General features: G+C 43.9%; 1 protein-coding gene across 1 annotated transcript in view; it reads right to left on the bottom strand.

The window, feature by feature from the left end:
• The window catches only part of ARHGEF9 (Cdc42 guanine nucleotide exchange factor 9), a 347,057-nt gene extending 320,205 nt beyond the window's left edge, over positions 1 to 26,852 (bottom strand). Inside the window, exon 1 of the mRNA XM_063432082.1 lies at positions 26,414 to 26,852. The gene's annotated coding sequence lies outside the window, so the exon portion shown is untranslated. The remainder of the gene's footprint in view (positions 1 to 26,413) is intronic.
• Between the last annotated feature and the right edge of the window lie 789 nt (positions 26,853 to 27,641).

Here is a 27,641-nt window from a genome sequence, read left to right on the forward strand (position 1 = left end):
CAGCCCAGACAGTCTCCCCATGGCGGTTTAGGACCCCTGTGGCCATGTGATCGCCCAACAGGGCGACCACATGGTCACAATAGGTGTCCTAGTCTCTGCCTGCAGGGGGACTGTCTGTGCTGACAGGCAGTCTCCCTGCAACTGTAAAATCAGTGTAAAATCAAAAAAAAATGTAAAGTTATAGTTAATAAAAAAAAAAATATTATTATATATGTGTTATATGTGTTATATATATATGTCTATATATCATATATATAATGTCATGCTAAGTGTATTTTTATATTAATATGTACATATATTAATATAAAAATACACTTATAATTAATTTACACACGTATATATATAATATATATAATAACTATATATATTGTATATATATATATTATAAAATACGAATAATAAATAATTTAAATTAAATTTAAAAAATTAAAAATAATAATAAAAATGTAAAAAAATATATCTATACGAAATTTTATTCTAACTGTATTTTGATATTAATATATATATATTTATATCAAAATACACTTAGAATGAAATTGTATATATATCTATGTATATATAAATAAATAAAAAGAATGCGAACTATTCATATGTCCATATACAAAATTACATAAATAATTATATAAATATACACGTAGACTTCAAATATATAAATATGCATATATATTTAAATTCTACGTGCGTATTTATGTAATATTTTTACATAATTAAGTTATTTTATTGATTGCAATTTAAGGGACCTGCCTGCCAACCCAGGCCGAAAGTACAGAGAATTTAATTTGCTATCACTGTATTTTACCCTGTAACGTTCTACGACACCCTAAAACCTGTACATGGGGGGTACTGTTTTACTCGGGAGACTTCGCTGAACACAAATATTAGTGATTCAAAACAGTAAAACATATCACAGCGATGATATTGTCAGTGAAAGTGACTTTTTTTGCATTTTTCACACACAAACAGCACTTTTAATGATGATATAATTGTTGTGATACATTTTCCAGTTTTTAAACACTAATATTTGTGTTCAGCAAAGTCTCCTGAGTAGAACAGGACCCCCCATGTACAGGTTTTATAGCGTTTTTGAAAGCTACAGGGTCAAATATATGGGTCAAATATTTTTACATTGAAAATGGCCAGGTTGGTTACGTTGCCTTTGAGAGCGTATGGTAGCCCAGGAATGAGAATTACCCCCATGATGGCATACCATTTGCAAAAGAAGACAACCCAAGGTATTGCAAATGGGGTATGTCCAGTCTTTTTTAGTAACCACTTAGTCACAAACACTGGCCAAAATTAGCGTTCAATTTAGTTTTTTACTTTTTTCACACACAAACAAATATGAACGCTAACTTTGGCCAGTGTTTGCGACTAAGTGGCTACTAAAAAAAGTCTGGACATACCCCATATTGAATACCCTGGGTTGTCTACTTTTAAAAAAATATGTACATGTGGGGTGTTATTTAGCAATTTATGACAGATAATAGTGTTACAATGTCACTATTGATACATTTTAAAAATGTATGTTTTGAAACCGCAATATCCTACTTGTACTTATAGCCCTATAACATGCAAAAAAATAGCAAAAAGCATGTAAACACTGGGTATTTTTGAACTCAGGACAACATTTTGAATCTATTTAGCAGTTTTTTTCATTCGCTTTTGTAGATGAGTAAAAGATTTTTCACATAAAATTCAAAAAACGTGTATTTTTTTCAATTTTTCATCATATTTTTTCATTTTTTTAAAATTAAATTACATGAGATTATATAAATAATGGTATGTAAAGAAAGCCCCTTTTGTCCTGAAAAAAACAATATATAATTTGTATGGGAACAGTAAATGAGAGAGCGGAAAATTACAGCTAAACACAAACACCACAAAAGTGTCAAAAAGATGCCTGGTCGCAAATGTACAACATCGCAAAAAAAGTCCGGTCCTTAAGGGGTTAAACAAGCAGTACTCCCTGTGACACACAATAAGTTATAAGGGAGCATGCAATCACCAGTACACAAGAGGCCAGGTGAATTTAAATGAACACTAACAAGGTTATTTTCAATTTAAAGGTCATTTCATATTTTAGGCCAGACTAGCTGAGCTAAAAGCATAGCTAACTCAGAGAAAGTATCCAATTCAGCTATTCTAACCTTAGATTTGAAATTCACTTTAAATTCTGTAGTAAACAACCCCGATAATGAAAGTCTGCAGAACGTATTCTGATTCTAGAACTTACAATTTGTTCTAAAGCTACAGATAGGAGAATTGTCATCACAGATTGTTATGAATATAAAATTATAATATATACTATACACACAAAGAGTATTAAACACATCTGTTTTGCGTAAGTTTAGAACACACTCTTATAACACTTGCAGCTATTTTAGAACAGGGTAAATTGCTTTTTTTTAAATTTGAATAGCGATCTGACCTCTAATGTGCAAATTTATTAATAATAAAAATAATAATAATACCGTAATATTATATATATTTATGGCTCAAGTAGAAGTTCACCCCTGTGAGTGTGCCATGGACTCTCCATGCTTGCAACAGTGAGTAACTTTTAAGGTTGGGCCAGTGTAAATTCACTGAAAATGTGTTGTTATGGTGCAAGGAGGTGGCATGCGCCGGTTTAGTTGAAGGGATTGAATCGATAAGAAACAGTTTAACTACCAAGTCTTCAAGCTGGTAATCAACCGCTCTGCCCTTGTATATCCTCTAAGTGTCCAAGGCTTTAATAACACTCTCAGACCATCAGTAGCTCCCCATTGAGAAAAGAGAGTAAAAAAGGTACGTAGCTGAATTGGGCTGTAAAAGCGATTAAATATTGGTGTCACCGTGCCATCATTTCCGAGGCTATGCTCCTTAATCTGCTGAACCCTCTGCCCCCAATTTGATTTGAAGGCCTTTGTGAGAGATGATTTTCTGCCTGTGTATACTACAAAGTATTAAATTACAGACATCCATAGCAAACAATGATACATTGTAATCCCACTATTGTTCCTCAATCTCCCTGTAATTGTGTCTTTAAGAAAAACACATGTATTTATTGTGTTTGGATAGATCTCACACAAGGTGCTTACTTTGTAGCTTATGAAATATGCTGTTAGTTGGGACAGTCCCAGGTAATGCCAAACAAAAAAGAATTTGGCACTGGGACAGAAACGTCATGTCCAGCACCTGCTGTGAATTCGCAGGATGGCCGTCTGCCAGAGTCAGCCTCCTCCATCATGTGCTGATGTTTACATAGGAGTATCAGAAAGGAATGGAGGTAACAGTGGCCAACAATCCTGAATGAAAGACAGAGATAGCGAGGGCTTGAGAGACAAATCGAGGCCCGAGGGAAATTAGAAGACAGAGATAGAAAGAGCCAAGGGGATAAGAGACACCAAGGTAATTTAGGGGAATAATGAGACATACAAATAGAGTGAATGGTACGATAATAATGAAATGCACAGAAAGAGAGCTCAGGGAAATACTGAGAAATGAAGACAAAAAAAAACGAGAAGGAGAATAGCAGGATGGAGAGAGAGATGATAAAATGAATTGGAGACATATGGACAGGGTGAGCTGATGGGAATTTAGAGAGACAAATAGAGGGTAATGGTGAAAGGTGATGGAGGGAGATAGAGGAACAGAGATAGGGATAGGAGTGAAATAATAGGCAATGGAACGAGATAAATGAAGGATCTACTGAGTGACAGATAGACTGCACAGGGGAATAATGAGGTGAAATGACATTACTTAAAGAGACAATACAGGTACCTACACATTTTAACAAAAACAGAGAATGTGAGAATTCTGAGAACGGGCAAATGCTTAGAGAAACCTCAATAGCCTGCCCTTCAGTTTGTCCCCATTCGGGTCTCAAAAATATTTTTGCTCACTTGTGCAATTACAGAGAGATCCCGACTGAGCAAGTTCCCTTTGTATGAGATACGGCCCTGGACGATGTAGCTGATACCCCTCTTGGCACCGTGAGCATAGGGTCCACGTCTGAATTAACCTTCTAACTTAGGGAGAGCCTAAGCAAATGCATTGCAACAAAAACAGAGTATGAGGATTCTGAGAATGAGCAAAAACTTAAAATGAAGTAGCTTGCCCTTCAATTAGTCCCCACTCAGGTCTTAAACATGATTTTGCTCACTTGTGACATTACAAAGAGAAGCAATATCATACCCATAAGAGCAGTCGAGAACTGAAATGCTGGCAAGTTCTCCCTTCAAGAGAAATACAGCAACCCCAGAAGATCATTTTGGCCGTCTTTGGGTCTCGTCAGCAGGGTGTAGCTGATACTCCTTTTGTCACAGTGAGCATGGGGTCCATGTCTGGATTACCATTTATCCTAAACATTTTAGTTGCAATATATTAAGTTACAGATAAATTGTGCTGTATGGGTTTTAGTAATGTTCTTTAGTTTAAATAAAAAAGACCACACTTTTCGCCCTCCCTTTCAAATGTCATTGTCTGCCATTATGCTCCAATAATACTGCTAATCAGGTGATATGATGTCATAACATGGGTCTTGCTTGCTGTAGATCATGTTTTAACTTTCTACAGAAAATAGAACTAAAACCCCCAAAAAAACCTTTTCTGCCCATAAAATGCAACTTGCCGAATAAGCTCATCAGTGCTATTAAGTAAGCTAATAATTAAAGGTGTATTCTAAGTAACACAGCCACTACTGCTTGCTTCAGTGGTTATGTTGTCTAGAGAGTCGTGCTACCATCTGTTCAGGAATGGTTTGACACAAAATTGGATCTAAAATTTACAGTACAATTGTTAAAAACCCTGCACAGAGATATTTGTAAGGAATATGCTATAGTTTTGGGGAATGTGGATTCCCAAAAATGCCTGCAAAATACATCATTTTAATTTCATGTGCGTATTAACCAGGTATACAGTCAGTACAGTTACAGTACAGTAAAAAATCAGAAATGTTAGAAGGCACCAATATGTGCCTAATTAAGCGTTAATTAGTATTATGGATTCATAAAAATTCCCTTTTATGTCTCATTAGAGATTTTACCTTTAAGCTGAATGCTGCAAGGTGAATTGTTAGAGTAGGACTCACCTAACAGGTTTGCCTTTACATTAGCACATGAGCTTATACTTTAATGGACATTTTAGTTACATCAAAAACCTCTGGTATTTAAATGTACATAAGGATTTAGTACAGTATTTTTAGTATTGTTAGGAAGCATATAAAATAAAGGTATTTTTTCATCTAATCCATCTTCCCTCTGTTGCCTGATAGACTGGAGCTTGAGCACAAAACAAAACGATGACTCCCACACTAAGAGACAGATAGGTATGTAATGACGTGTCCTCTTTCTATGTCATTTCTCCATACCTTTGAACAGCGTGCTACCGATGCTCTCCGGGATCTCAATGAAAGTATGGAAAGGAATCAGCACACGTTTAATTATGTCAATCATGTTTTGTTTTGAATAGAACATTTGAATTAAATGAGCTTCACGTGACTCTTCTAGTATAATTATTATACATAATGATAAATTCTTAGACTTGGAGAAAAAATAACCTGTTCTTATGACAATTGCTTTTTACTAAGTAGTCTTGATTATTATATACCAGTATGATGCTCTCAGCCAATGCCAGATGACCACATAGAGACAAAACTGAAATATGGACAAAACAAGAAGAGTGACAACACTGGAATAGGGACAAAACTAAAATAGGGTGAAAGCTGGAATAGAGACAAAACCTGAATAGTGACTTCCGATTTAGTGATTTTCAGGAGACCAGAAGGACAGTGGGTGTCTGAGGGGCCCAGGTAAGTGATAAACGATCTTAAAATAGTTAGACTACTTTTGCAGGATGGTGCTACTGAAGCCCTGGCACACTAAACACTAAAGTAGGCTGTAGTGGTTAGGCAGCATTGACTGGTGGCCATGGTGGGCAGAGGAAGGTAGGCTTTACAAACCTAAACCTGTCCCTCGTGGTTGCCTCCATTCGGTCCTCTTCAGCTCATGGTGCATTAGCTGCCAGGAGTTGACGTCAGTGCTGTACTCTCACGCATACATGAGCACACAGCACTGAAGTCGATGGAGGATCCCGCAAGATCCTCCATAGAACTAGTTTTTTTTTTTCCTACAATGATTACTGGTGAAAGCCGTGGGAAATAGCAAGCTTGAGAAGAGGTAGCTCTGCAATTTGACAAGCTTTGTCAAGTGCAGGAAACATACAGAGACAAGGTAGATCATTATCATTATAACATACTCATATTTGAAATGGGGGGAGACAGAGCGCTTTAGGTAATAAATAAAACTGGAGTTTATTAAATAAATATCAATGTTAGTGAATCGAACAAATTACGAAATTTAGGCCAAAAAAAACGATTTAGAAACTAATTATGTATAGTCATAACTATTTTCACCTAAATTTTATATCATTTTTTTTAAATTCACTATAATGTTGTGTTTATTGAATAAACTTGGCTGTTTCACGTGTAGTGCAATTGGCAGAAACAATCCATTGGTTTCTATAGTGATTTCTCTGCTTTAGCACTTTGCCCGAGAATAGCCAAGCTTTTCCTTTGATAAATAAGATCCATTGTTTCACCAAAAATACAGAACAATTATTTTCCCAAGGAAGGTAGCAGAAATATTTTGGCCATAAAGGAAATCTGCACAAAGAGTTTTAGGTACCAATTTAAATCCTTAATATTTGGGAGGGGTGTGAGTGCATTTCAGGTCCAACTGCTCAGCAAGTACACTCTTTGATACGCTGACTCTCCCAGGCGAGATCCCCCTAAATAAGCAGCTGAGGAGATCAGTCAATATCTATCAATCTCACTAGATTTTCACAACATTTTGTGCAATGCAAAACGTTTACTTCTTGTGCTGGTCTAAACAGTATTTTACTCCATGGGGTTTATTCATTAAACATTGAATTGTAGTGAAACCAAATCCGAAATCTAAAAAATTATCCAACTCAGCTACAGTCAGGGCCAGCGATGCCGCTAAGCAAACTAGACTGCCGCCTTGGGCACACAAACGCCTAGAATGTATCCACTGGCAGAGGGCTGAGCATGGGCTTTAAGGGAGCATTGATGCTCCTGCTCTTCCTCACTGCTCCCTCGTGTGCCCTTTGTGGTCATGCCAGGAGCTGGAATATAACGTCACTCTGGCATCACTCTGGCATCACTAAACAGTGTGCGAGTGAGCAGTGAGGAATAACAAAAAGATCCATGCAGTCCCACACTAGACCCAGGGAGAGGACCAACACCGGCTCTCACAAAGGTACAGAGGCTGGATGGGCTTCAAATTTATTTTATTTTTTAAAGATTATAATTTTAAAGATTATAAATAAAATTAATTTGTGAGTGTGTGTGAAAAAATGTGTGTATATGTGTGTGTGTCGGCGAGTTTGTCATTGAGTGTGTGTGTCTGTCATTGAGTGTGTGTGTGTTTGTCTGTCAGTGAGTGTTAAATGAGTGAGTGTGTCTGTCTGTAAATGTGTTTGTCTGTCACTGTGTGTCAAAACAGTGAGAGTGTGTGTATGTCAGTGTATGTAAACTGCGTATCTGACATACACTCACTGACACACACACTCACTGACAATGTATGTGTATCAGTGAGAGCGTGTGTCTGCAATTGAAAGTGTGTGTGCCAATGACTGTGTGACTGTCAGCGAGTGTATGTGCACCAGTGAGAGCGTAAGAGGGATCCCTTCTTTGCTTCTTGCATAAGGGCCCTGAGATTCCTAGTCAAGCCCCTGGTCCAGCCTCTCCACCAGGCCAGCTTCCACATAAAGCACACCGCACTGCTCCCAAGATGCACTGTTGTGCGCAGCGCAGGCAGAGTTAAGATTGACTGAAGTTTGTGGGAGGCGGCAGGGAGCTGACTGAGCCTGGTGGGTGTAACAGGTAATCTAAACAACAGAGTCATGGAAAATAATTTTATTATTTTTATTTTTTTTATTAACGACACTTCTTTTAATTATGCCTTCACTGTGTTTAAATAATAAAAAAAAAACACTGTAACAAGTCACCCTCCCCCAACTTTTTCCCAGCTCTCCCTCTTTTCCTCGCTGGGAGGAACTGTTCTTATTACCCACTGTACAGCGCTATGGAATTTGCTGGGATTATATAAATAATCAAATAATAATAATAATAATAATAATAATAATAAGTCATGAAATGTAGTAGTTTCACATTTTAAACTTTTACTATTTTCTATGAATCTGTTTTTAAAACTCAAAGTTGGCTGGGTGGGTGCAAGTAGATGGTCTTCGCTAAGACACATAATAGTATAGAACCGGCCCTGGCAACAGTGAAAGATGAACTCATTTATTTTTAATTTTAGATTTCAGTTTTGAATTTACTACAATTAATATTTAGTAAATAAACCTTTCATGTTTTTTGTGCACAGTACATTGGTGTAGAGTAGACAATGCTATACACGTTTTCATTTAATTTCACAGAGTTGGCCAGGATCTATTATTTGCTTACTTATTGTATTTGTCTTATTTTTAATGAATAAACACCTAGATAATCTGGCACTTGACTCTGAAGTGTATTAAGTGCTTTAAGAGGTTGAATGCTGAAAGTGAGAGGCTAATTGGTTTTTAAGAGTTCACAGGCCACTACGGACAACTACGGACTGCAGTGAAATGAGATATGATATCTATGGGGATATTTATCAAAGTGTTCTGAAAAGCAGCAGTTACATTCAGTCATTATTTTGATTGCATTTATTAAAGTGATTTTAAAGTGACAGTTTTCTATATAGTAAATTGTCAGTTTACATAGAAATATCCATTTCAAGAAAACTTTTTTTCTGTCAGAAAAAGTGGCTGAATAATTAAAAGTAATCATTTGCTGGGGGTGGGGTCAGGTCGCCATGCGGAGTAGTCACATGAAAGATCATCTCCTGTGATATCCTGACTATTTGGTCCCAAAAAACAACTTGGCTCCTCATCTTGTGCTGAGACAAGGAAAGCAACTGCACTACAAGGTGCTGTCCCTGAGAACAGGCCAGTAACTCGACTTTTGGACCCTTCGGGGGAGAAGAATCTCTGGAACCGAGGCCTACTCGGGCCTACCCAGGTGGTGAGTGGGACGGACGGCCGCCGCCCTGCTATCCTGCCGATCTGCAAATACCGGTCTCAGCTCTGGGTGGTACTGGCCCTGCTTCCCCCCTTTGGGCCGGTGGGGGTCATCCCGGCCTACCCACATTAACGCCTACCTTGATCGGAGGCCTCCACTAGCTCACAAGATGGCGGCTGAGCCTGATGTGCACCCCAGGGAGGAGGTGATCTCCCTCAGGGCTCTTGATGCCCCTAACAGGCAATTCTGGGCAATATTATCCAAGCCATAGCTCACATGGCTCCTGAGGCCCGTCCGGGGGTGCTACCAATTGACACTGAGGATCCATGCGGAGGTCGGCTACCCACAAAGCGGTTACCACAGGGAGCTGGCAGCAGGCTGCTGAGACCCATGAAGCTGAGCTACATCAAGTACCGCGAACCACCTAAAGTTTCTGCAAAACTCCATCTCCTCACCGCATACAGCTACTACAATACAGCTCCCACTGCATTGCTACCACCCAACATCAGAGGATTACACACTCCTGGAAACAACTTACTTGTGATAGCAGCAACTGACCTAAGAGTGAAGCTTGGAACTGTGTCATGCTGGTGAAGGGGTTCAGCTGATCTCTGCTTGGGGACTGGGGTTGCCTCTCCATGGGCTAATGAGCAGCTATACTGGGGTATGCTCTTACCTCTCTGACCAGCTATGAGTTTCCTTTTTGGGGTCCAGGGTCCTTTATTTAATGTGGCATGTTTCTCTTTATTTATTATCTGCTCTTCTTCCAAATGCCACTCTGTTTCACACTTTCTAATCACTAAATATAATCTTGACCAACAATTTACTCACTCCTGAGATATATACGTTAAGCTTGTTAATATAACAAAAAATGTGCAGTTTTCCATGCCACTGTTTAGCCTTTATGCATCTGTAGCGCTGTTGTGGCGTTCAAGGATGATCTATACTTACTTGCACAGCAAAAAAAAAAAGTAATAATTTGCTTTGAAGACATGGCACATATTTAAAATAAAGCTTAAAACACCCCCCTCCTCTGCAGTTAACAATAAAGCCAAAAATTAGACAGAAATATGTCAGAGATACTTTGATAAATCTCTCCTAATATCTCTCGGAAATTTATATCAGCTCTCCAATAGATTTTATTTAAATGTTTTCAGCTTAAAAAGTGAAACATTTCATTCACTTAAAAATGTACTGAAACAAAAGTCAGTAGTATATTATTGATTTAAGAAATATATGATTAATTAAATAATAATCCAAAGATATTGAAATATATCTACTCAATTATTGTCCATGCTGCACTAAGTTGCTATGTTTCTTAAATTCATCCAGCATGTATACAAACATACAGTGATTTATTAACCCAAAAAATCTGCGGCACCTCACTCTACAAAGTTGGAACGGAGCTCCCTGTACCCCAGCTGAACCCAGACGAACACTTAGGACACTGCGGTGGAACTAAGTGTTTAACAAGCTCCCGGGTGGCTTCTGGTTCCCGAACTATATAGTCCAAATACACGAACAGAGACTTTTACATTACATATTACAGGGTCCATAGTCTGTGGGCAGGAGGCTGGCAAGCAGGGTCCTCTGGGAGCTTGTGGTAAACTCACGGGGGAAGGGGAGTTTGTCACAAAAGTGTTTTGTACGAGTCTGTATAGTCTGAGAAGGTGGCTGTATTCCAACAAAACAATTTTTTTCCATGTTCTTGTGTTAAAGTCTGTACACATTAAACTACAGGATGGCCTTAGATTACAATGTGTCTGAGCCAGGTCGCAATCTCGAGGCAGGAGTTACAAAGCTCTGAAGTCATCTATTGTAGAGGGGAACTGAGCTCATTTGATGAAGCACTGCAGATAAGGCCTGTTTCGAAGACTTGAGTCCTCATAGAGCTTGTTTAGATTTTTCATGTATTACTGCTTGAGAACAGGTACAGGCATTAGCTAACCCAGCACTGTGAGGGTTTGCATTATGTCTATTGTCCTATTCATTCTATTCAGTATACCAGGCCCAACAGGCTACCAGACGATGATAAGTGCTCAGGACATTCATAATATATGGTAATTGTAACTGGTGGCCAATGCTGCATAGGACATACTGATAGAGGATGCTAGTATATATGGTGCCATACCTATGTAAGTACCATATCCAGTACTGTATGTGCCATGCATTTGCCATATAAGCAAGACTATCTCTAAAGGGCCTCTATGAACCCCCCATGAACAGATGAGATTATTACCACATAAACCTATAGGAATTATGGGACAGGAAAGCCATTATAGCTAAAACACTAAGCTCAATTAAACCAAAGTAAAACAATTTTAAAGTCTTACAATATATGTTCAATTATACAAAAATAATGTATGTATTTATTTTTTGCTATTAATTACTTTTATCTCTTGCATAGACCTCTGCCGCTCTGCAGTCTGGACTGAGTTTCTGACACTCCGGAACACCATGTTTTCTGTATATATATCAAATGTACATACTGATGGTCAGCACATCTTTTGGCCTTCAGAACGTAAAATTCTAATGTTTCAGGTACTAAATTACATCATTAATGAGGAATCCTGCAGCATATAAATTCTAAATACTGCAGCACAAGGATTTATCATGCTTTGGCTGTAGACAAAATGATGTGATATGTGTTCTGGGAAATATGGTGGCTTTGGCAACTGAGCTTACACTCACTTATCACAAATAAGTACAAGACCACGATTGGTCACCCTCTTTTGCTGCCACAAACCCTGAATGGAATGGCATAATTACTATCTGAAACAATTCACAGTATTCAAAAATCTCTTCAAAAAGAACAACAACAATTTGTGGTTGGTTGATTCCAGAGATGAAGTATACTGCCTATGCTACCCCTTTACACAATTCTGCTTTGTTGCGCTGTCATTAAAACCTAGTAGTAAGTGTGTATTGAAACCAGTCACAAATAGTAACTGCTACATTTGATAAAGTTTATTGAAAAGCCAGTTAAAGAAAAAGCTGTATTCCTGACATTATAGTATCCCTCTTACAGATATCAAATGATTTGCAATTTGTAAATGACAATGGTTTGAGTTTCTCTGTCCCTTTTGTATTGTGCTTTTTTCCACAAATGTCAATAACAATATAAACATGGAAAAACAGAACCTTATATAACATTATGGACAATGTGATACAGAATGGATTGGCTTTTATTGTGCATATTAATCCCACTTTGACCGCTGCATACAAACTTCCTGAAGGTTGGTGCACTAGAAGCTATTATAGCGGCACTGTCACACCCTCCACCACCTCCCTCCCCTGTAAAAATTAGTATTTCATCTTTATAAAATACACATTTTGACTATGTTAGAATTCCACTGAAATTCCAACCCAGTAAAAAGATATACAGAGACAAAGTAGGGACTTTTTTTTGTCCCTGTATTTCTCCTCTGTCTGACTTTTCTTTGACTCAAGTTGGGGTCCAAGTGTGAATTAGGGGGGACCCTGAGGGGGGGGGGGGGACCTAATGACCCTATAGTGCCAGGAAAAGGAGCTATAGTGCTCCTTTAACCCCTGAGCCAGAGCAAAAAAATGGGTCCAAATGCTATTTTATTAGTTCTTGAATGATTGATACAGGCCATTCATAACTAACAGACCTTGGGCAACTGCAAACAATCTGTTTACTGTGGGAACACGTTTTGTTTTTTTTGACAATTAATGTTTTATTTGGGTTATGCAAAGCTTAAACAAAAAATCTAATTATATGAGAACCAATATCTCAGCACTTGAAAAAAAAGGGGGGGAGGGCAGGGATTTAAAACTTTCATTGCTGGCGGAGCTAAGCAACGGAGGAGAGCGGTCGCATGTCGGCTGAGCTCTGAGCGACGACGGTGAAAACAACCCAATTTACCCACCGCTAACGGGCGAAATCACCCCAAAACAACCACAAAGTCTAAACACTCCCAATGGGGAAGAAAAATAAGAAGCTCAAACCTGAAAAGCCTGCGTCGGGCATGAATATCGACAAGATGTGGCGGCAGGCCCGAGGAGCCACGGTCTCAAATATGGCGTCCCTACACGGCGGATGCTCGGATTTTTATACCGAGACATCGGATGAGGATGGGGGGGAACACATCCCAACGAGCCGGCCCTCTCCACCAGCGAAGACACAACAGTTGCCGAACTCGGCACCCACACCAGTGAGCATGGAGGCCATCAGAGACCTCATGGCGGACCACCACGCCAAAATCTCTGCGGATGTTGCATCGATTCGGGACACTCTGCGGGGCCTCACTGAAAGACTGGGAGCTGTGGAAGACACCTCAAACACCCACACCGGTCAAATCCATCAGCTCCAGCAGGAAGTACAGGAGCTAAGGCAACAATTCACCCTAAATTACCTGAGATTTGCAGAACTCGAAGATAAACGAAGACAGGGGCATCAGCGACAACATACCTGAGGCTGAGCTGCCCCATGTCGCTCGGCGGCTCCTCACGGCCCTACTTCTACTAAAGATGGTCAAAGCTGTAACAAACGACGGCATCTTCCGTGTCCCAAAACCCGCCAAAGCGCCGACAGCTGCCACGAGAGACATTATGATGCAATTTCAGACCTACAGGGACAGGGCCGCAGTCCAGGCGGCCGTCCGCAACCACTCGTCCTACCCCTTCGAGGACATGCATCTTACCTTCTATGCAGACCTCTCGGGGGCGACCTTAGCATGGAGAAGGGCCCTCCAACAACTAACTTCCATTCTGCGAACCCACCGTGTATGTTACCGCTGGGGCCCGGCACACACCCTGCTGGTCACTAAGGGGGATACCACACTCTCAGTGCGCTGTATGACAGAGGCACCAGCAATCCTGAGACAGCTGGACCTACCCACAGACCCAACGCCGGCGGGGAGACCCAAGAACCCACCGTCATGGGACCCAGCCAGGGCAGCGGAATTTGTGCCCAGACAACCAGCTGGAGCACCTGCAAGCGGGGTCGACTTGTGAGAAGCTGCAAATGCATACCCCTCCAACCTCGCCTAATCACGGACTGGCTCAAATGGACTGGCTACCCGAGAGATATAAGTTAACACCTAGCCTCAGAGGGACGCTGGTTACATTGGCTCACTCAGCCGTCGCACACCCACATGGACTACCGAGAACACTATCTATTTCAGCTCCCATTTCAGCGATGGGCCGGTGCAGGGCCGAAGAAATGCAGGCAACACTCTTTAAGGCTACTCCATTTACCTTGCTTAGATGGAAATTCGCAAATGGACACACTACTGGGCACTCTACAGACGCACCTGCGAGACTCTGTGACACCCCGACAGGGCGTTGGCTGACGCCCGGCAATGAGTGGACGAAGATAACCCAGCAGGTTACAGAGACTGTACTGTCTTATTATTGACTTTTGTTTCGGCTCATAGCCAGTATTATGCCCTACTCAGTCCCCATGTATTTAGCCGGGTCCTGAAAGGGTACACAGCAGGAGCTATTCACACAAGGAGAAGGGGGCCACACAGGATCCCTCCTGGGACCCTAGCATATGCACCCCTTCCAAGGCCCACCATAAAAGCAACTTCCACTTCCCCTAGCGAGCCCCATGTGAACCCACGGGTTCAAACGAAGGGCCTATCAATATATCTATGGTGGCAGAGGTCTAATAGCAATATCTGCCTTTACTTTGTGTGCTGAGGGCTTGATACGTGCAGCTCACTCCTGCACGAACCGACTACCCTGTGCCTCCATCCAGCAACATGATCTTACAAGTTACAGACCTGAGTTTTATAGTGTAAAAGCCAATGCCTCTAACATAGCCTAAATGTGTGTTTTCCCGGGCCATCCCTCACGTCCAACCTTTAGCCCAAAACATCCCACTAATTTAAAGGCAAGGCTCTAATGTCAATCCATATAGTATGACTCAAACAACCCTACTGTTTTCTTGTTAAGCGTTTTTCTTTCAATTAGTTTTAGATTGGTTTTGCCAAGCATGCATATTCTTTGCACGATTACACACAATGCTTGGGATTGTTCTCACATTATATGTTATAAGCTAACACTATCTAGATACCGAAAGCATAGTCAATACATGGACCTAGCCTAAAGCAACCAAGCTATCGACACAAACGACTGTTACTACTTGTTATTATATAAAAAAAATGTGCCTTTTTTTTTCTGTGCCCCGCATGTTGCGCGTGGAAAAAGTTGGAGGACTGCTTTTGGGGCACCTCTTACCTGCCTGTGATAAATATAAGCACAACAAAAATAAAGAATTTAAAAAAAAAAAACTTTCATTGCTGGGGGTGAGGCACAGGGTCAGAGAGACACTATAGTGTTAGGATTCGGAATATAGCTTTGTAAACCTTTAAGGGTACCCTATAGTGACAGGATACAAATAGATTCCTGTCACTATAGCTGTGGAAACATAATTTAGGTTCCTGGCCCCCCGTCAGTAAAGTAAAAGGTAGTATATTCACCTTATTTCCAGCGCCACGCAGGTCTCCTCAAGGCTGGCTCTGCACCCATTCTATTTTCTTGGCTGGGATCATCAAAATTTACAATCTCAGCCAATCCAATGCTTCCCCATAGGAAAGCATTGAGAGGCTATTGCACATGCTCTAATAAGCATCTCCTCATGGAGATGCATTGAATCAATGAGGAACATTCAGCGCTTCCATGCAGTGTGGAGATGAAAGTGCAGCACTGACGCAGGAAGCACCTCTAGTAGCCGTCTGAGTGACTAGTAGCCAGCAATGTAAACACTGCCTTTTCTCAGAAAAGGCAATGTTTACATTAAAGAGCCTGCAGGGACATACTATACACAGCAGAACAACTACAATAAGCTGTAGTTGTTCTGGTGACTATAGTGTCTCTTTAATCTTCTTTTGTTGATTTTTTTATCCTTTTTTTCCATCAATGATTAATGAATTTTCCTTTATAGACCAACACTTTCTTCTCCCTTTCATACTGTTATGTTACACTGTTTGCTATAAAAAATACTTCTGTAAATGATGCCATAACTTTCTGAGGATTCTGTGAGTTGTAGTTCAGCTGTTAACTTTTTGAGAAGGCCGACAATTGAGCTACAACTGCCAGAAACCCTACCTGTGCCTCTAAGGAGTGCTCTAAGTTTCAAGGATTTTTTTCATTATTTTCAGTTTGCATATAGTTTTAATGCATTATCAACAATGCATTAGACGGTATGCTTCAACTCAATCCTGATGTGTCCCTTTAAAATCAATACATTTTGACAATAATGCTCAATTTGTTTAAAGTGTTACTCCAAGCACCATGGCCACTTCAGTGTTTTGAGTTGTTTATGGTGCCTGGAGTCTGTATGTGCAGTGTTTTACTATGGAATGCTGTGCATACAGTAATCACCCTGCTGGTGTGGGTCGTGTAACTGCACCACCAGTAGCATCATAGGGGCATCATTTTCTCTTATTTACTATTTAGCGACTATACAGTGTTTGGCTTCACACACCTTTCCCATGGGACCCCATTTGTAACCTGCAATCTAGCTCAGAATGCTGGGAGTTATAGTTCATGAGTGTCTGCAGAGTTTCCCAAACACTGCAGCAAAACAAATATTTAACACAACTAAAATATTAGAGGGAACGTAATTTCTTCACTAGACACAGCTACAGTTCAGTATTTCGTAGCCAAAATTCAATGGTTTGTGTTTTCATTCCTTCTTTCTGTGTCTGTGATCTTTAAGTGGGTCCTATTTACTAAACAGCAAGTTTACAGAGATTAAATGTATTCCTGCTTGGCCTTATGTTTGCAGACAAATTGGTTTCCATCGGAACACGCTGTTTAGTGAATACACCCAAAGTTTTTTGTGGGGCAAATAAAAGATGAAGTGGATTTGTCTAGCTATCAGCATCCAGGATCCACATATTACAGGATTATTCAATGAAGTGAATGGAGCCTTTCAAATTGTGGCAGTTTATAAAAGCAGTGATTTTATTAGAAATCTGAACTTTTACAATTGGGGGCAGAAACACCTCCCTCGCTGTCAGTCAGAAAGCCAAGGATGTTTTCTTCCTCTTCTGTTAGCTCCACAGAGATCATTGGGAAGCATTGAAAAAGCCACAATTGTGTGCATGCGCGAGGCTCCAAAACAGAGGCTTTGCAAAGAGAAGCTTCTCATTGAAGGATTGAAGACTTTCAGTTTGAGGGGGGGGGGGTTGGCTTGCAAAGGCTGCAGACAAGAGATCTGCAGATTTGAGAGCTGTTTTTAGATATATCCCCAATGGAAAAAAAACATAATTAAATGCACCGTTTAATGGCGGCCTATCAACTGAATAGAAAAGACAAACTGGGGGGGCGTGGCTAGCCGTGCATGGAGTGAGTCGCACATAGCCGGAGCTCCGCGAACCCGGACCACATAGCCCCTTATAAATGCTACGTTTCACGCCTAATATGGGGAGAACGAAACGCCAGGGCACCCCAGGACCCTCAAGCACTAGCCCACCGAGGAAAAACATCGGACCGCTGGATGATTTCCTTGCTCACCCGGACGGCCCCCGAGCCACAAAACACGCGGACAAAATGGCGGCCGTGCCTCCGGACCTGGACAACAACGCAGGTCTGGAGCCAGGCCCGGTGGGAAGTGACCAGTTATCTCGCATTACCGCAGAACTGGCCTCTATATCAGCCAACATGCTCTCCAAAAGCGACAAAACCGCGCTGGTGACGGAGCTGAGAGCGGCGATCAGAGAGGAAATCCAGGAGGTGCGCAGAGATCTCACTGCCCTGGAGGAAAGAGTTACGGAACTGGAAGGGGAGAATATTAGGGCCATCCAGCACTCCCAAACTGCCGATCATGCCACTGCTAGACAAGGCTCGGTTCTGCTCGACCTCCGTAGACAAGTGGAAGATTTGGACAATAGGGGGCGACGAAACAACATTAGAGTCAGAGGCCTACCGGAGGCAGAGCATGAGAACCTGGACACAGCTCTCAAGCAGCTTTTTACCCATATTTTGGGTGCTGACGCCCCGGATGACTACCAGATTGAACGAGCCCACAGGGCCCTTCGCCCCCCTAGAAGAGATGGCCTTCCACGCGACGTCATTTGCTGCCTCCTGTCCTTCCAACTCAAAGACGCCATCATGAGGGCCGCACGTGCTCAGACTATCGTCTTTCAAGATGCTGCAGTCTCGCTCTACCAGGACCTGTCAGCCCTTACTCTCGACGCAAGGAGGGCGCTGCGGCCGCTCACGCAAATTCTTCAGGAGAAACGCATACCCTACAAGTGGGGATTCCCCTTCAGCCTCCAAGCCAGACGGGGGAATACATGGTGCTCACTGAGATGGCCTAACGACATACCCAGCTTCCTGAGATCGATGGACCTACCGCCGGTCACCATCCGCAACTGGATACTAGACCAGCCTCCACCACGCGCGGAGCACCCAGAGGTACCTGCGCAGCTCCGTAACCAGGCACGTAGAGACACACAACCTCTCCGATGGGGAGGCCCTAACGGGCCCGAAGAATAACCGCTCACGAGTCACCTCGGCCCCGGTGCTCCCTGCCCCCCTGTGACTGCTCCTGTAAGCGGACGTACCTGCCTAACGACATCGATAACAGCTAAGTACTCATTCTCCATTATACACGGGGTACACTATTATTTTCTGGCCTACGCAGGACACCGGGGCCAGGGGTCGGACACCTGGGGACACACAATGTAACGGGGGGGGACCCGACCTGGCCACGTTTTCTATAGCTTTTGGGTGGGGTACGGGTGCGGCCCCCCATAATATTGCTCCAGATCGGCCGCAACGAACTTCCTCATGACCGGGCAGCCGGAATACACCATTCCCCTCGACACCTGCTACCCCCAATGCCGGGACTTTGAACGCTACCCAGGGCCCAACAGACCACCCGCCCGGCTGCCCATGTCGGATTGCAAGCCTCCCCGATAATGATTAGAGCCCACGGGAACCGATTCCCTTCTCAGCTGTTAGACAGGGGGGACCCAGTACTAGGTTGGGGCTGGGTGCTGGGGGGAGGGGGGGATTTGGATTGGTTTTGTATGTTTATTGTATGTTTTATTGCATATCGACAGTTCTATTAATCATTGTGTATGCTACCAGTCGTTTCGCTCCACCTGACACCTACTACCCACGCAGTTACCAAACATGCCTCTAAACAATTGCTGGCCCGGCCCGACCCCGACACGCTCCCCAGACTGGAACCTGGGCGGCGGGTCCGCTCCTGGGCTGGGGGTTGGAGGGGGGTGGGGGACCTAGGGGAAGCTTTACCCACGCCTGCATATCTCAGGTGGCACAGGGCGTGACATGTCAGCTAACGCACGCACCGCCCACGCTCTACCAGGCGCCACACAGTCCCGGACCAGCCTCTACACCCGCTACCGGACTGCCTATGCCCCCAATGACCAAGAGACAGGGCGGACCCCCCCCCCCCCTCTGACCAGTGGCTAGGGTAGGGATACCAAATATACACGGGGAGCTTGATCTTGTCTTATTTGTTGTATATTCAATTGTTGTAAATAATAGCGAAATGTGATTTGAATGGTATGCTCACTGCAAACTACTGTACCCCCCGTTAGAATGTGTGCCTTAGAATGTGTGCCTTCTCTCTGCCCCGCCCATCGCCCCATGCCCCCCCTCTTTCTCCCCCCCCGGCCCGACCCAGCTGACCACTGTTACCATAGGGCCCAGACGTAAAGGCCACTTCGCCCACCCCGCACTCCTCGGGTCGCCCAGGAGAGGGCCCCCCCCCCCACACAGGGAAACACACTTGACGCGACCAGGCCTCACTACGACCCCCGCCATCCAATAGCCCTAATTGCCGACCTACACCGTACGAGCCCACATGGACACCTGCCTGCCCTTGGACAGACCGCCAACCCCACAACTGATGCCCCCCCTCTTGCACTGACCGGAATGACTCGTGAACGACATCCTAACCAACATGACGTGGTCCGGGGGACCGTGACACCCGGTACCACCAGACGGTTCTCACACACTCGACTTCCAGACCTCCCAGCAACTGACCCACCTGTATATAAGGTCCCCTTCTCTGGACCTAGGGCCAAGGTTGCCTATAACCCCTGACCCCCTCCTAGGTGCCCCCCCTCCCAACCCCCCCTCCTTATCCCCCCCCTTTTCCCTTTCCCCCCCTACCACTCCCTAACCTACCCTCCCCATACCACCCCCCCATCGGAACCCCACTGCCAGACCCCCCCGCAGCTTGAGCCAGTGCCCAGCCATGGCATCGGGCTATCAGCCCGCACCTTTACTCCTTAGGACGCATAATGTCCGAGGTCTTAACACCCCCGAAAAGCGGAAACATCTACTACGCTCCCTCTGGGCTCAGAGGACCTCGGTGGCATTCATCCAGGAAACACACCTGAAAGGGGGGGACGCCCCCCTGATCAGGGATAAACGATACCCCCTAGGCTACTATGCCAACCACCCCGACGCCAAACGCGCAGGGGTCGCCATTATTTTCTCCCATAACACCCCTTTCACATTCACCGCCTCACAGGCAGACCCCTTGGGTAGATATATATTTGTTAAAGGCGAAATTGCCGACCATAAGTATACCTTCGCTACGGTATACTGCCCTAACAAAGGACAACACCGGTTCTTGACTAAAACCCTCACGCTTTTAGACAAATTCCGAGAGGGCACGCTGATTCTGGCCGGAGACCTCAACATTCCACTGGACCCACGGATGGACTCGTCCATGGGTACCAGCGCCATTCCCCTACACTGTATACGCCAGGCTAAACAATCCCTGGCTAAATCAGGCCTAATTGACTGCTGGAGGGTGGTGCACCCAGAGGACAGAGATTACACTTGCTACTCGGCCGCCCACGCCAGATATAGTAGAATAGATTACATCTTCCTCGCGCAGGAATACCTCCCCTTCCTAATGGACTCCTCCATTGGCATACAACATGACTCAGACCACGCGCCGGTCCAGGTTACCCTCAAATCGCCGCTTTTTAAACCCAGGGAACGCCACTGGAGACTTAACGAGAATGTATTGACGGATGAAGACACCACCGCACGCGTAGCCCAAATACTGACCCAATATTTTGACGAAAATGACACGCCAGACGTCGCCCCCCTCACTATCTGGGAGGCACATAAATGTGTCATACGGGGACACTTGATTAGTCTATGCACCCAGCGGAAGAGGGAACATACCGCTAAGATACAAGACCTGACACGCGAAATAGCTTCCCTTGAAACGCGCCACAAGACTGACCACGCAGACGATATATACCGCCACCTCACAGACGCGCGAAGACGGCTTAAAGACCTCCTATCCCAGAACTTATTACTCACCATTCGCAAATCCAATAGACATTTCTACGAGTTTTCGGACAAATGCGGTAGGACACTGGCACGCACCCTGAAACAGAGACAGAGACAACACCACATACACCAGGTCAAGGGGCGGGACGGGACAATGAAACGGACACCGACTGATATACTACAGACTTTTAGGCTATTCTATGAAGAGCTCTACAACATCGACAACACTACCCGACGTTCTGATGCGCCCCAACACCTGCGCAACATAGAGAACTTCCTTACGGAACACGTAGGCCGCACGCTTCCAGAAGGCCTTGCTGAGGAACTAGAACAACCACTCACAGTGGAAGAATTGGCCGCTGCGCTTAAACGATCTAAGACCCACAGGGCCCCAGGCCCGGACGGTCTACCCGTCTCGTACCTGCGCAGGTTCAGGGACGTGCTGCTTCCGCGTCTGGTACTAGGCTTCAACTCCCTGCTAGAAGAGGGTCGGTTCCCAACAGACACTTTACGCGCCACCGTGACGGTCATCCCAAAGGAGGGCAAAGATCCCGCTGAATGCGGGAGCTACAGGCCGATCTCCCTCCTTAACGCAGACCTCAAGCTCTTCGCCAAGGCCATAGCCATGAGACTTTCCCGAGCTCTCCCTACCCTTATCCACCCAGATCAGGTAGGATTCATCCCGGGACGTGAGGCGCGTGATAACACTATCCGGGCCTTACACATGATCCATTCTGCCCGGTCGATGAAGAAGGACCTAATCCTTGTCTCCACAGACGCAGAGAAGGCCTTCGACCGAGTAGATTGGCTATACCTCGAAGCCACCCTTCGCCATATGCAATTCGGCCCCAATATCTGCTCATGGATCCTCTCCCTATACACAGACCCTACAGCCCGCATTCGGGTGAACGGCGCTCTCTCTGCCCCCTTTTCCATCCGGAACGGAACTAGACAAGGGTGTCCCCTGTCCCCCCTCCTGTTTGCCCTCACTCTGGAACCTTTTCTAGAGGCGGTCAGACGGGATGGGGGTATCAGCGGGTACCGACTCCACCATACGGAACATAAGGTAGCGGCCTACGCAGACGATATGTTATTCTTTTTAGACAACCCCACGATCTCTTTCCCTAACCTCCTCCGTGCCTTCAGGACCTTTGGCGACATATCCAACTTGAAACTCAACATGAGCAAATCGGAAGCCCTACCGATAACCCTCGCAGCTGAGAGGGTTGCTCACTTAAAATCCCAGTTCCGTTTCTCGTGGTGTGACTCCAAACTTAAATATCTAGGCGTATGGCTGCCCAGCGACCTATCATCTCTGTTTCGACTGAACTTCCTCGCCATACTCGCGGTGATACAGTCAGACCTGCAACGATGGAGGAATCTTTACGTCTCCTGGTTCGGACGAATCAACGTTATAAAAATGAACATACTCCCGCGTCTCCTGTACCTGTTCCAGGCTATCCCCATCACTATTCCCAAGTCATACTTTCAATCGCTAAACACAGCCATACGGCAGTTTGTATGGAATGGGAAGGCAAGCAGGATTAGCAGAGCACTGCTAGAACGCCCCAAACGCAAAGGAGGTGCGGGCCTCCCTTCCCCTCAAGGGTACTACCACGCGACACACCTGCTCAGGGTGATAGACTGGCATGCCCACCCCACGGCCAAGCAGTGGGTCCCCATTGAACAGGCACAGGCGGGGGGCGTTCTCCCATCCCGCCTGTGGCTCAGCTCTCTCACTTTAACATCGCTACAAACGGGCAACCCTCTGATCGATGCCACATTGCGAGTGTGGTGCTCCCTGCGGTATACCCGCCAGCTCACCACCGCCGACAGCCCCCTTACACCCATTACCCACAACCCGGAGGTAGGTGGGGGCCTCGCGCCAGCAGACCTGCGCTCCTTCACCGACTCAGACTGGCTCAGCTTCCGACAGCTCCTACAGGGAAACCGACTTTTACCCCTTACAGCCATCCTGGGAGACAAGACCCCCACGGGTCTAGACTACTTCCACTATGCTCAGATAAGGGCCTACTATAACGCCTTTTCGAACAAAACATGCCTACACAGACCCCCCACGCAGTTTGAGTCCTTATGCACCGCCCGAACTCACCCGGACAAGGGAATATCGTTGCTGTACGCGACATTGCTTAGTAGCGAACACCAGACACACCCTAGATACATAGCTAAATGGGAAGAGGAAACAGAGACCACACTCACAGACCGGGACTGGGACAAGATTTTCGCGCTAACACACAAAACCTCCATCAGCTCTAAGTTTCAGGAAACAGGCTTTAAGATCCTCACGCGCTGGTATAGAACCCCTGACGTTGTTCACCGTATAGACCCGGAATCCCCTAAGGAATGCTGGAGATGCGGTAGCGCGGACGGTTCCTTCCTCCACATTTGGTGGGCTTGCCCCGATATTGTGCCTTTTTGGACGCAAATCAGAGAAGCCATCCGTCTCATAACAGATATCACCCTACCCTTTCGCCCTCTCACCATGCTATTACACCACACGGACATGTCTATCTCGGCCTACAAGAAATCCCTGGTCCGACACCTCCTGAACGCAGCCTTAGTACTGATTCCCACCCAGTGGAGACAAAAGGGTGCACCCACCTTCCAGCGGTGGCTAGACAAAGTAGGGGAGATACACCACATGGAATCACTCACGGCTGCCCTACAAGGCAGATTGGAGAAGTGCGACCGCGCCTGGATGCCATGGCTGTGGTACCTCATGATGGATGAGACGGGGAACCACGGACCCACCTCCCCTCCCCCCTCGCCCCTACCCCCCCTCTCCCCCTCTCCCCCCCCCGCTCACCTACACTAAAACACCGACCATATGCCGCACACACCTTGCTTTGCCTGGACACCTGTCACTCATACCCAGACTTCGGACACAGAACTGTCGACCCCTCACATCCTGGTCGATACGGCCTCCCTCACGTTGGTTCGCCGACTAGACGGACTCTGATTTACCCAGACTCCTTGACCGATGAGATTGCAGACCCCTACCCATAACCGCCAGACTGCTCCGTAGCCGCCTCCCGACTTGGTATCGGGACATAGGCGCGTATCTTTACCCCATCATTTGGTAACCCATACCCAGTTCGCTGACAGTCACAGTTTACACTCACGTAAGAGGAGTTCACGACTCACACTACAACTGAGCCGAGTGACCCCACAAGTGATTCTTACCTGGTTTTATTGTTGTCAGCCACTAGACCTAACGGAAATTCCCTAACGTTGGCAGATTTTTGCCCTATACCCCTTTTGTACTCTGCACCCTACCTCTGATTAACCTAAGTAAGCCCTAATAACTTGAAGGCACCCACATCTGTCTTATATTGCATAATCCGGACCACAAGCAGACTTCTGTGTCTCCCTGCAGATGCACTGACCAGCATACCTATCAGTTGCCTCCTATGTTTATCTAAAAGGCTCCGTATGGGGCTCTTTTTTGCTGTAACTCTGCTAAGATGTACACCCATATGTCACACACCGGAGGAATATATATGTGTCTATGATGATGGATGAACCCTTCAGCTAACCCTGTTTACATGTCATGTATATGTTTGAATCTTGAAAATAAAGATTGTCAAAAAAAAAAAAAAAAAAAAAAGAAAAGACAAACTGGGGGCACTTAAGTGTTTTCTTTAAGACCAACAAGATCAACGACTCACATGTCCCTCTTGCTGCTGTCAGCCCACATAATGTAAAAACAACTTTAATTGTTCCAGAGGAACAAAAGATCCTCCTTGATACGAAAGTGGCAGTCAAATTCAAATTTCTAATTTTGTCAACAATTTGTTAATAATGTCCATACTGACTAATATTATTAATATATATATATATATATATATAAAACTTTTATAAAATGGTTACTATATATTATTAACCCCTTAAGGACACATGACATGTGTGACATGTCATGATTCCCTTTTATTCCAGAAGTTTGGTCCTTAAGGGGTTAAAAGCATCATTATGAACCAATATGTCATATTAATAATATAAAAAAGGTTTACAACAATGCTTTATTAAATTGAAGGTATAGGGAAATGATGTTTAATATAGACACATTCAAAAAAAGAATTAAATGATGCAAATGTAATCTGATTCTTTTTTCATTCTGGGAATTTGATGCCCCTATTCTTAGAACATTTAATATGTGCACCTACAAATACTCCGGTAAAGGTTAGCAGTGACCATGTCACATTATATTTATTCTGTAGAATTGGGCCTATACGGTCTCTACAAATCCACGGAGGCAAGCCGTACAGGATTCTACATAGAATGTCCATCACATATTAGCAGCCATTATAGTACACAGCAGTTTCTTTAAACTATATGAAGGATTGCAGCTTTACTACAATAAGATATAAGGGTTGAGTGTCAGCAGATATCAAGCATCATTGTTTGATAATAGTGAATTTAACAAAGAGGGTTTGGAGGGGGGGGAGCAAAATGGTACAAAATAATTCTAGATCAAAGTGGAGCAATGAACAGGAAAAGTTTATTAGTTTCCATGGTGATTCCCCCAATTCTAAGTCACTGAAATATATTAATATATTGATATAACTAGCAGAATCTCACACAGCAGGTAACACTACATCATAGTAAAATGCCTGTGCACATGAATTCAATTGTTAGAAGTCACAAGTCCGTATAATCCTCTGCTTTACGATTGGATTTCTTCCTCTGCTCTAATGAAACATCAAAAAACTGGGGCAGACAGAGAATGAAAGAATTCAGCTAATATAAATGGACCGATCAACCAATAAGAGAACATTTATTCAAGTAAATCTATTAGCACTCCACATATGATAGTTTATAATCACATCTACAGACTGCCAGGCTGTCTGTACAACATATACAGTCTAAGTACCACATTACTAGCACCAATAGAAATATAGATCACAGAGCCTTGCTGTGTTTGGAATTGGATTCAATTTACACACTGATACACTCTAGCCTTGCTTGCAAAAATCATGTGAATAAAATATACACATATCAAGACAAAATGCATTTAAAGAGCCAAAACACTTTTAAGCTAACAATAAAAAAAATAGTTACCTTTCAGGGTCAGGCTGGGGTAAGTCGCCTGATAGTCATCAAAGAACTGCAGCCATGCTTGCTGTCAATCACACACATAGGGGGATCCCAGCTCAGCAGACTGACCTCACTGCAACAAAGAGGGTCAGGAGGATGCCACCCTAAGCATCAAAGCCCCACTCATGAATTAAATATCTCCACGTGAAGGGCGATCTCCTGAGCCATAACAAATGGTTTCCAGTGATTTAGAATCCTTGTTCTATTATAAAGATCTATTTCAAAAGTTGATGGAATGTTAGAGAACGTTGGAAAAGTAGGCTATAAATTATAAAAGTGTATCTACATGTTTTAAAAAAAAAGTTATAAAAATAAACCCAGGGGAAAAAAATACTGTAATCCTGAGAGTTTCAGACTGGTATCCACGTGTTTGCAGATGGAGGATTTTTTAGGAACTGGTTTTGTTTGAAGAATCAGGAGCTGCTTCTGCTGCTGGGAATGTGAATGCTTGGGGTGTGGAGCTCAGGCTGTCTGACATGAAATGTATCTGTTCTTTCCAAGTGTAGGGCAGGGCTGCATTGAGATCGCAGTCTGCCTAGCCTGCTCTCACCTCAGCCCAATAGCAGTGCACTGGCTGTGCTGAGCTCACACTGCACTCAGCACTGAGTATGTCACCAGCTCCTAATCAGGAATCTCCAACTGCACAGTCAAAACTTCCTGCCTGAAGAATAAGTCAGTGGCCTTTGTTTTTACATTTAAAGGCTGGTGACACAATAACTTCTGTCGGTCATTGTTTTCTGAGAGATGACTTTTCAATGTTTTTTTTCCCTCCAACAATATACTTTTCCTTTAAATTCTCTATAAATATGAATAGCCTTAGTAAGGGAACCTCAAGTCAGACTGATCAACTTATGGATATAGAAAAAAGTAGTCAACTTAAACATTCTTTTTAAATATGAGAATTACACCATAACAGGGGCTAGAAAAAAATAATTATATTAGTAGTAGTACATTTTAAAGGGGTCATCTAAGCACCATAACCACTACAGCCTGCTATAGTGGAGTGGTTATAGTCCCAACATATCCCATGGATCTTGTCAATACCAGATTTTTGAGTCGTTTGTCACAAACAGAGGGTATCCATGTTTGTGAGTTCTTAAATATTAAATTAAGCATGGAACCCCACACCACTGTCATTTACTATGTCTGGGATTTGAGAGCCTCCATCGTGGATGCCTGTCATTTAAATTGT

The sequence above is a fragment of the Pelobates fuscus genome, chromosome 9 (assembly GCF_036172605.1).
Source record: "Pelobates fuscus isolate aPelFus1 chromosome 9, aPelFus1.pri, whole genome shotgun sequence".
Classification (NCBI taxonomy): domain Eukaryota; kingdom Metazoa; phylum Chordata; class Amphibia; order Anura; family Pelobatidae; genus Pelobates; species Pelobates fuscus.